Genomic DNA, 10386 nt, shown 5'->3' on the forward strand with positions numbered 1-10386 from the left:
ATTGCACTCACTAAGGCACTGCAGATGGCCAAAGGTAAAACTGCCAACATCTATGTGGACAACAGGTATGCTTTTGCTACTCTCCATATACATGGGACTATTTATGAAGAAAGGGGCCTATTAACATCAGAAGGAAAAGGAATTAAAACAGAGGAGAAATATTGGCTCTCCTCCAGGCTATTAGGGACCCAAAAGAGGTGGCAGTTTTGCATTGCCCAGGACACCAAAAAGGGACCGATCTGATTTCAAAAGGAAACCACTTAGCAGATCAAGCCGCAAAGCAAGCAGCCTGAGAAACAGTGCAAGAACTGGTTACACTCCCGGCTCCAGCCCTACCAGAAATACCGAACTATTCAGAAGAAGATTTAAAGTATTTACAGAAATGGGTTAAATTGGACTGTGAAGGGGACTGGGCTAAGACTAAAGCAGGAAAAATAATTCTTCCTCGAAGACTAGGTAAGAAGTTAGTAGACCAGATACATCAGGGTATTCATTTGGGGATACACAAACTCAAGGACCTTATAGGCAAGCAATTCCAGGTTTCTAAATAAGGGTGTATGGTTCAGGATGTAGTTGATAGATGTGCTCAATGCCAGGCAGTTAATGTTGGAAGAACTAAAATGGGAAGAGGGAAAAGAGAAAGGGTTAAGAAATCAGGAATTTATTGGGAAATAGATTTTACAGAAATGAAACCCGGAAAATATGGGCACAAGTATATGTTAGTTTTTGTAAATACCTTTTCAGGCTGGGTAGAGGCTTTTTCTGCCAAACATGAGACGGCAGGAGTGGTAGTCAAAAAGCTACTAGAAGAAATAATTCCTAGGTTTGGGTTGTCTCTCGCGATTGTGTCAGACAATGGCCCTGCATTTGAGTTCAGTCTCACAGGCATTGGCCAAGGCCATGGGCACTAATTGGAAACTACATTGTACCTATTGGCCTCAGAGTTCCGAGCAAGTAGAGAGAATGAACTGGACTCTTAAAGAGACCTTGACAAAACTAATTCTGGAGACTGGTGGTGGATGGGTGGATCTCTTTCCTTTTGCCCTCCTCAGGGCACGATGTACACCCTATTTAAACAAGTTTAAATAATGTTTGGGAGAACACCCCCCGCCCCCGTCCTTGGCTACAACAGGTTGCCCTAGCAGAAATGACTGATCAGTCTGTACTCCAGTCACTGCAGGCATTACAGTCTGTCTTTAAAAAAGCCCATGCAGGGATCTGGATTGCCTACACTGGGACAGAGACAGAGGTGGAACCACATCCTTACCAACCCAGGGACTTGGTTTGGATACGTCACTATCAAGTGGGGAACTTGGAGCCTCGCTGGAAGGGACCGTTCACTGTCATCCTGACCAGCCCCACGGCAGTAAAAGTAGAAGGTATTAGGGCCTGGGTTCACGTGGGTCATGTCAAACGAGCCAAGAACAAGGACGCCCCCAAGAGATGGAAGCTGCAGCCGACAGACCCCGCTGACCACGGACTAAAGCTAAGACACAAAAAACTGTGAGTTTATTGTTGCTCCTATTGTTACCTGTTTATGGAAAGTATAGCTGGGAAATTAGAAAAAGAAAAAAATGGAATTAGGAAAAATGGAAAAGGTTATACAAAGAGTTGAACGGCTAACTCATCAGCCAACTGTGTACTACTGTTACTTTTTGGCCCCTGTATTATAAACACCCTAATATCATTTGTACCAAAGAAAATTAGAGCTATGAGACTATGGACTCTGAAAAACAATCTGAGGGGTTTGAAGTGGCGGGGGGGTGGGAGGTTGGGGTACCAGGTGGTGGGTATTATAGAGGGCACACCTTGCATGGAGCACTGGGTGTGGTGAAAAAATAATGAATACTGTTTTTCTGAAAATAAATAAATTGGAATAAAAATAAAAATTAAAAAAAAAAAAAAAGAAAATTAGAGCAATAAAAATGTTAGTCTTACATGTTCAATATAACCCCCTTACAACAGGAGAAAACAGAACTGGCTGAAAAGTCAAGGATTTGACTAATTTCCAAAGAAAAGGGGGGAATGTAAGGGCCTGGTTAGCCAGAGGAACTTACTTGTAAACCCCGGATATATGGGCAGGCCAGGCCAGATGGAGACATCTAATCAGTGGGGCACACATATATTTACTGAGGTGAGTTGAAATCCCATTGGCCACCTGTGTGTGGGCCGGGCTCAACCACCTCTATAAAGGTTAGCCTGTGAGGTTGGGTGGGGGGGGAGTAGGAGGAGGAGTCAGAATAGCTGTTGGAATAGTAGGAGGAGTTAGAATAGCCGTTAGAATAGCTGTTAGGATAGCTATTAGAATAGCCTTTGGGATAGCCGTTAGGATAGTCTTCGGGAGAGTCAGAGCGTCGTGGTCGTCCTGGTCATCGTAGTCATAGGCAGTGGCACCATGGTGAACGGCCTTGCCACCACTGAGCCCCGGCCCCGCCGCAAGCAGCCTCATTGCCCTGGGTCACGGCCCTGCTGCGAGCGGCCTTGCCGGAGCAGCCTCATTCGGGGGAGCAGCCCTGTCCGGGGAGTGGCCTCATCCAGAGTGGCCTCGTCAGGAGCAGCGTCACGGGGAGCAGAGTCATGGGGAGCAGAGTCTGCGTCGTCAGGGCTGTTGTCCTCGTTGTCGTCGCCTTTTCGTTGTCAGGAGCGGCCTCATTCTGGGAGCAGCCTCATCCTGGGAGCAGCCTCGTTCTGGGAGCGGCCTCATCTGGGGAGTGGCCTTGTTGGGGTCATCCTTGTCTTCTCTTTGTAAGAGACGACCCCTACCAGTCAGTTTCATTTTTGATGCTTGGCGCGAAATAAAGCTTTCCTTGACTTTCGCTTTGCATCAATCTCGTTCCTTTGATCACAGACCCTAACACTGACCTTTGGCTTCTGCCCCAGATGTAGAAATGTGGACAGTGCTACTTCTACTCTATCAACTAGGAAAAGCTGGATAAATTATAGATCTTGACTTTTCTTGAGCGTAGAGAATAAAGTTTATATGGTATCCAGCTCATCTAAAGCCTAAGAAGAGATGGATATCTTTAAGGAGAGAGGGAATAAAAGCACAGGCTTCCTAGTGAGAATAGATGAAAGCCAAGACTGCCATACAGGTGTGTAAGAAACATCCAGTTAAAATTTTTAATAAATTTTAAAATCCAAGAGTGGACCACATGAAAATATGGAACCCCTAGAAATTGCAGATATATGGAAAATTTACATTATCTCGGTTATTCTTCTCTGTGACTCTGTGATTCTCCACTAATAAAACAAACAAAAAAACCACCTTTCTTGCCAAGGGTAGCAAGACGCATCAGCAGTCTACCGCTCTGGAGTGGCAGGAATGAAGAGAACCCTTCTCTGAAGTCTAAATATGCAGAGATGGTCTATTCCTAGGGGCGGAACAGTGACATTGAGAACAACTCACAGGCAAATGGGACCTCACCCTAAACACAAGGTAATGCAAGAGAAATTTGTAGCCAGGGATATAGTTAATGAAGCCATAGCAACAACCAAAGTCAAACCTAGTTCACTTCTGAGTAGGTAGACCTACCACCCCACAATAACAGCCTAATAGATCCAGATAAGCCCATTTCCAAGCATGAATACTAGCTATCTTACTCTCTAGTATTATTATTCACACAATACTCACTATCCAATGAAAACTAATGAGATACAAAAAAACAAGGACAGGGACGCATGGATGGCTCAGTTCGTTAAGCGGCTGCCTTCGGCTCAGGTCATGATCCCAGCATCCTGGGATCGAGTCCCACATCGGGCTCCTTGTTCTGTAGGGAGCCTGTTTCTCCCTCTGCCACTCTGTCTGCCTGTGCTTGCTCTCTCTCTCTCTCTCTCTCTCCCCCTGACAAATAAATAAAATCTAAAAAAAAAAAAAAAAAAAAACAAGGACAAAACAACCTGCTGATATGAGGAAAAACAAGTGATAGAAGCAGAGATGGCCCATATGCTGGACCATAATATAGTGAATTTAAAATAATTATAATAAACATATTAAAGGCTCTATCAGGAAGGTGGTCAACATGTGTGAACAGATATTGAATTTCAGTGGACATATGAAATCTAGAAGAATCGAATGAAAATGCTAGAAACAAATTCACACAAACAAATGAAAAAAGTCCTCAACTGTCACTGATGGATATCATGCAGCTGAAGAAAACCTCAGCAAATGTTAAGATAATTCATTAGCAATTACCTAAACTGAAACATAAAGAGAAAGAGAATGAGTAAAACCAGTAAGAGTATCCCAGCGCTATAAGATGGCCTAACATACACTAATTGAAATCCCAGGAAAAGACAAGAGAGACTGGGACAGAATAAATATTTGAAGAGATGCTGGTCAAGAATTTTCTAAAAATAATGAAGGATATCCAAAGTGCAGATCCCAGAAACTCATAGGTTTCCAAGCAAAATAAATACATACAAAAACAAAAAACAAAACAAAACAAAAAAAACCCTGACATGTATACAAGCAAAAAGAAACAAAAAATCATATAACAAGAAAGAAAAAAGGCCACATTACATACAGAGGAATAAAGGCAAAACTAACAACAGATTTCTCATTTGAAAGTGTGAGAACAAGAAGATATATTGGAAAGAAAATAAATTGCAACTAAGAATTCTATACACAATGAAAATATCCTTCAGAAATGAAGCCAAATTAAAGAGTTTTTCAAATGAAGATGAGCAAATTAATTACCAGTACACAAAGCATTGTCAAATATAAAAAGAAGTTCTTCAGGCAAAAAGACTGTAAGACAGAAACTTAGATTTATACCAAGAACTAAAGATCTCTAAAGTAAATACAGAAGATTTTTCTTATCTCTGATGCCACTAAAAAGAACTGGCTGTCTAAAGCCAAAATAGTAAAATTTATTATATGTACATAATATGTGTAAAAGTAAAATATATGGCAACAATAACTCAAAGGCAGGGAGGATGGAAGTGAAAGTATACTGTGGTTGGTAAGGTTCTCAAACCTATACATTAAGAGGTATAACATTATATGAATATAGACTGCAATTAATTTGAAATGTATACTGCCAATGCGATGGCATGAGATAAAAAACATTTTTAAAAAGTGGTAAAAATAGTAATTCAAAAATGGAGATAAGTAAAATGGAAATTTTAAAAATACTCAGAGTTGTGATAAAAAGCTCTGCTTCAGGTTCCACACCTGCTTAAGACACTCTCTCTCCTTCTTCCTCTGCCTCTCTGTGCAATAGCCCCCTCCCCGCCCTGCTTGTGTTCAGGTGCATGCTCTCTTTCTTTAAAAAAAAAAAATAAATAATAATAATAATCCAAAAAATACAGAAAAAGGGAACAAATTAAAAATGAAAGAGGAAACAATAAGCAAGATGATAGATTTTAATCCAACCATACAAATAATTACATTAAAGGAAAATGGTCAAAACAAACTGAATAAAAATCAGATTCTCAGCTTAAAAGAGGAAATAAAGAAAGATGTAAATATATGCTGATTGCAATAAAAACAGTTTAAATTTAAAGTCTCAAATAGGTTGAAACCAAAAGTATGAGAAAGGAGCGGCCTGGGGTGACCTCTGTAAATGGTTCGCTATTCGCTTGACCCGGAAAACCCTACGAAATCATGGTGTTCAAATCTCCGTGTTCACTTTAAGAACACACGTGAAACTGCCCAGTCCATCAAGGGTATGCATATCCGAAAAGCCACCAAGTATCTGAAAGACGTCACTTTGCAGAAGCAGTGTGTGCTGTTCCGTGGCTACAATGGTGGAGTTGGTAGGTGTGCCTAGGCCAGACAGTGGGGCTGGACACAAGGTCGGTGGCCCAAGAAGAGTGCTGAATTTTTACTGCACATGCTTAAAAACGCAGACAGTAATGCTGAACTTAAGGGTTTAGATGTCGATTCTCTGGTCATTGAGCACATTCAGATGAACAAAGCCCCCAAGATGCGGCGTAGGACTTACAGGGCTCATGGTCGCATTAACCCATACATGAGCTCTCCCTGCCACATTGAGATGATCCTTACTGAAAAAGAGAATATTGTTCCTAAACCAGAAGAGTAGGTTGCACAGAAGAAAAAGATATCCCAGAAGAAACTGAAGAAACAAAAACTTATGGTCCAGTAGTAAATATGCACAGAATAAATGCAAAAAAAAAAAAAGTATGAGAAAGATACACCATACAAACACTAACCAAAAGAAAGATGTAGTGATTTTATTAATGTCAGACAACACGGATTTCAGAACAAGGAGTACTTCTAGGGTTAAAGACCTAAAGGTATATGTGTACATAGGAAGATTCAAAGTGCATGTGTAAAAACTGATAGATCTGAGACTAGAAATGGACAAATCCACAATTAGAGCTGAAAATTTAAGTGTTCCTCTGTCTCTGTAATTGATAAAATGAGTAGCAAGAAATCAGGAAGAATATGAAACCTGAACAAAGCTAGCAACCAACTTGAGGTCATTTGTATTTATAAAACAAAGCACCCAACAACAGTACAATATCCATTTTTTTTGAGTTCACAAGGAACATTCAACAAAATAGACCATATTTGGGCTCATGAAACAAATAGCAACCAATTAATAATAATTAAAATCAAAGTCCCGTCTATGATGCTAAAATAATCTAGAAATCAGTAATGAAAAGATACTGAAAATTCCCACATTTGGAATTTACACAGACATACATATTATAAATAACTCAGGGGTCAAAGAGAACATCATAAGAGAATTTACAGCATTAAATATTTATATTAGAAAATAAAAAGGGGCCCAAATCAGTTACCTAGTTTTTACCTTAAAAAACTGGAAAGAGAGGGCACCTGGGTGGCTCAGATGGTTAACCCAGTGTCCTGGGATTGAGACCCATGTCAGCCTCCTGGCTCAGCAGGGCATCTGCTTCTCCCTATCCCTCTGCCTCTCCCCCTGCTCATGCTCTTTCTCCCTGTATCTCTCTTGTCTCAAATAAATAAAATCCTTATTTAAAAAAAAAAAAAACTAGAAAGAGTACAAATTAAACCCAAAGCAAGTAGAAAAAAATTATAAAAATGAATACAGAAAAATCAATTAAATATTGAAAGGAAAATAACAGAAAGAATCAATGAGACTGAGTTTTTAAAAAGATGAATAAAATCAGGGGGCGCCTGGGTGGCTCAGTGGGTTAAGCCGCTGCCTTCAGCTCAGGTCATGATCTCAGGGTCCTGGGATCGAGTCCCTCATAGGGCTCTCTGCTCAGCAGGGAGCCTGCTTCCCTCTCTCTCTCTGCCTGCCTCTCCATCTACTTGTGATTTCTCTCTGTCAAATAAATAAATAAAATTAAAAAAAAAAAAGAAGTTACACTTAGAAAAAAAAAAGATGAATAAAATCAATAAGCCTCTAAGCCTCTAATCAATAAGCCTTTTTTTTTTTTTTGAACAAAAAAAGGGGGAGGAGGAAGTGACAGCAAGGCAGGGAGGAGATATAAATACCAGTAATTCAACAACTCAAAAGGAAGGGACAAATTCCTTAAAAGACCAACTGCCAACATTTACTCAAGAACAGAAAATCTAAATAATTATACTTCTCTTACAGAAATTAAATTTGTAGTTAAAACTTTCCAATAAGAAAAGCTCTAGGACCAGATGAACCGATTGGCAATCAGTTCTGCCAAATACTGAAGGAAGAAATAATATGAATTATACTCCAAAAAAATTTTTTAAGTATAGTTAGAATAGCACCAAAAAGCATGAAATTATGGTGTATAAATCTAACAAAAGATGATCAACGTCTGTATGCTAAAAATTAAAGTCTGATAAAGAAAATGAAATAAGACCTAAATAAACGGAGATAGGAACCATATTCACGTAAAGGAAGACCAAATACTGCTGGAGTGCTCAAACGGCCTGATTTCAGGACTTTCTATAATGCAGTAGTATCAGAAAATGTGGTATTAATTATATCAAAGGAATAAAACAGAATCCAAAATTTTACCTACACGAATATGGCCAATTAATTTTTTGCTCAAGGTGCAAAAGGAGAAAGATTTGTCTTTTCAACAGATGGTGCTGGAAAAATTGGGTATCAGTATATTAAAAAATGGTAATCCTTGACCCTTTTCTTGCACTATACACTAAAATTAACTTAAAATGGATTTTAGAATTCAATGTAAAACTGTAAACAAAAAAATACCCAGAAGAAAACAGCAAAAGTATTTGTGACTTGGGTTGGGCAGTGCTCTGCCACATACAAAACCAAAAGTCAAACCATTAAAAAGAAATTGATAAATTGAAGTTCATCTAAAATATAAACTAGCACTCTTCAAAGCACACTGTTAAGAAAATGAAAATACAACTGAATAAAATATTTTTGAAAGACATGTCAGGTAAAGAGTCTGTATCTAGAATATGTAAAGAACTCTCAAAACTCAATAGTTTTTAAAAAAGTCGATTTTTAAAAGTGAGCAAAATAATCAAAAAAGATGTACAAATAAATGATGAATAAGCACATGAAAACATGCTGAACGTCACTACTCATTAGGAAAGTATAGATGAAAACAACCATATGATAACACTATACACCCATTTGATTGACTAAAACACAAAATTAAAAAAAAAAACTGACAATATCAACACTGACAAGAACAAGAAGCTACAGAAGCTCTCATACGTTGCTGGTAGAAATGTAAATTGATAATAGCCACTTTGCAAACCAATTTTATAGGTTCCTTTGAGGTAAACATACATTTACCACATGATCCAACAATCTTTTTCCTTTTTTACCTAAGAGAAATAAAAACTCATGTTTTCATAAAAAATGTACGTGTAAATATTTATAGTGGTTTTATTCATAATCACCAAAAACAAAGAAAAGTCCCCAAATGGGGTTCTTCTGGTAAATTCACAAATAAACTGTGTTAACTCCATACAATGGAATAATACTCAAAAAAAAAAAAACCTACTAATATACACAAAAATGACTCTAAGCACAAGTAAATTTGGGAGCCGTTAGAACGTTTGTCAAAGCTCATAAAATAAAGTATTAAAAAGGGTGAATGTCTATTGTTATTGTGTGCATGACTCCATCTGACCAAACACACGCACGCACACGTGCGCACATACTCGTAGAGGAATGAACTAAAAGGCCTCTGAGATGATTTCAAGCCTGGCAAATCAATATTAATAAATACATTCCAGAAGATAGACCCCACACTAAAGAACAACTCTAATATAGGAGGTATCCGAAGTGATAAGTCTGATGGATGATGATAAAGCTAAATCTTAAAGCCTCTAGATTCCCCTCCCCCAAAAATATGTTCATAAGAATATTCCTACTCTTTTATTTTTATTCTTCTAAAATACCCAGGTCATATAAATACAGAGAACAAAGTGACGGTTGCAAGGTGGGGAGGTGGGCAAAAGAGTTGAAGGAGAGATAGGGGCTTCCAGTTATGGAATGAGTAAGTCACTGGAATAAAGGGCACAGCATGGGGAATACAGTCAATGCTGGTGTAACAGTGTCGCACAGGTGCGGCCGCAGCTACGCTTGTAGTGAGCAGAGCATAAGGCATAGACGTGTGGAATCACTAAGCTCCACACCTGAAACTAATGTAACACTGTGTGTCAATGACAACTAAATTTTTAGAAATTATGAATAAAATGAAATGAAATCCCCAGGTGAAATGAATGAAATGAAAAGAAATCCCCAGATGAAGGATGCGTCATCATTCAGATTGTCATTTTCATATGGCTTTGTTTTTCCCCTAATTTGACCCACTTTTGTAGCTCACACTCCTCTTCCTTGCTCTTCTCTGTTCTCAGGCACTCCTAGTCTGTCATCAGCAAAATCTCCACGTATGGTCAACTTCCTACAGGAATGTTCCCTGCACCTTCTTGCTGCATCTGGAATCTGGAATCTCTGGAGGTCACTGCTTCCCCTCTAGCCCTCTCATCCTGTTGCTGTCCAACCCCTTGTGCCACCAGGTCAGGAAGTGCAGTAGTTGGGGCTGCGGCTTTTACTGTTGCTTCCAGATCATGCTTCCCATGTCAAGAAAAGGGCTTTCAGCAACCTAAGTCATGCCTGCGATCGTAGCACCCAGAATTTCTCTTTGTTGCAGTCATCTGCAGAGATCCTTTAGGCTGCCCCTCATTTCTGAGAGAATTTAGCTTCTCTCTCTCTCTCTCTCTCTCCCCATCACTAGTTTTTTCACAGTTCTTGTGATCTCCATATCCCTGCAGAAATCTGTTAGCACAGCTTAGCAGTTCCTTGACCACCTCACCTCCAATGATCTTTTTCTCTCCATCAGTCACTTCCCAGTCCCATGACCCTTTCCCCCTCTCACCATCAGTTGATGACCTCGTTTCCTATTTCTCTAAAATTAGGCACAATAAGAAAAGAACTTCCTTATTCTCCATCCTTTGGTCTACCC

The 10386-nt window shown here is 39.3% G+C and overlaps 1 pseudogene; it reads left to right on the forward strand.

Moving 5' to 3' along the window:
* The first annotated feature begins 5549 nt into the window (after positions 1 to 5549).
* LOC122904877 lies at positions 5550 to 6142 on the forward strand (annotated as a pseudogene).
* The last annotated feature ends 4244 nt before the right edge of the window (positions 6143 to 10386 follow it).

The sequence above is a fragment of the Neovison vison genome, chromosome 4 (assembly GCF_020171115.1).
Source record: "Neovison vison isolate M4711 chromosome 4, ASM_NN_V1, whole genome shotgun sequence".
Taxonomy (NCBI): domain Eukaryota; kingdom Metazoa; phylum Chordata; class Mammalia; order Carnivora; family Mustelidae; genus Neogale; species Neogale vison.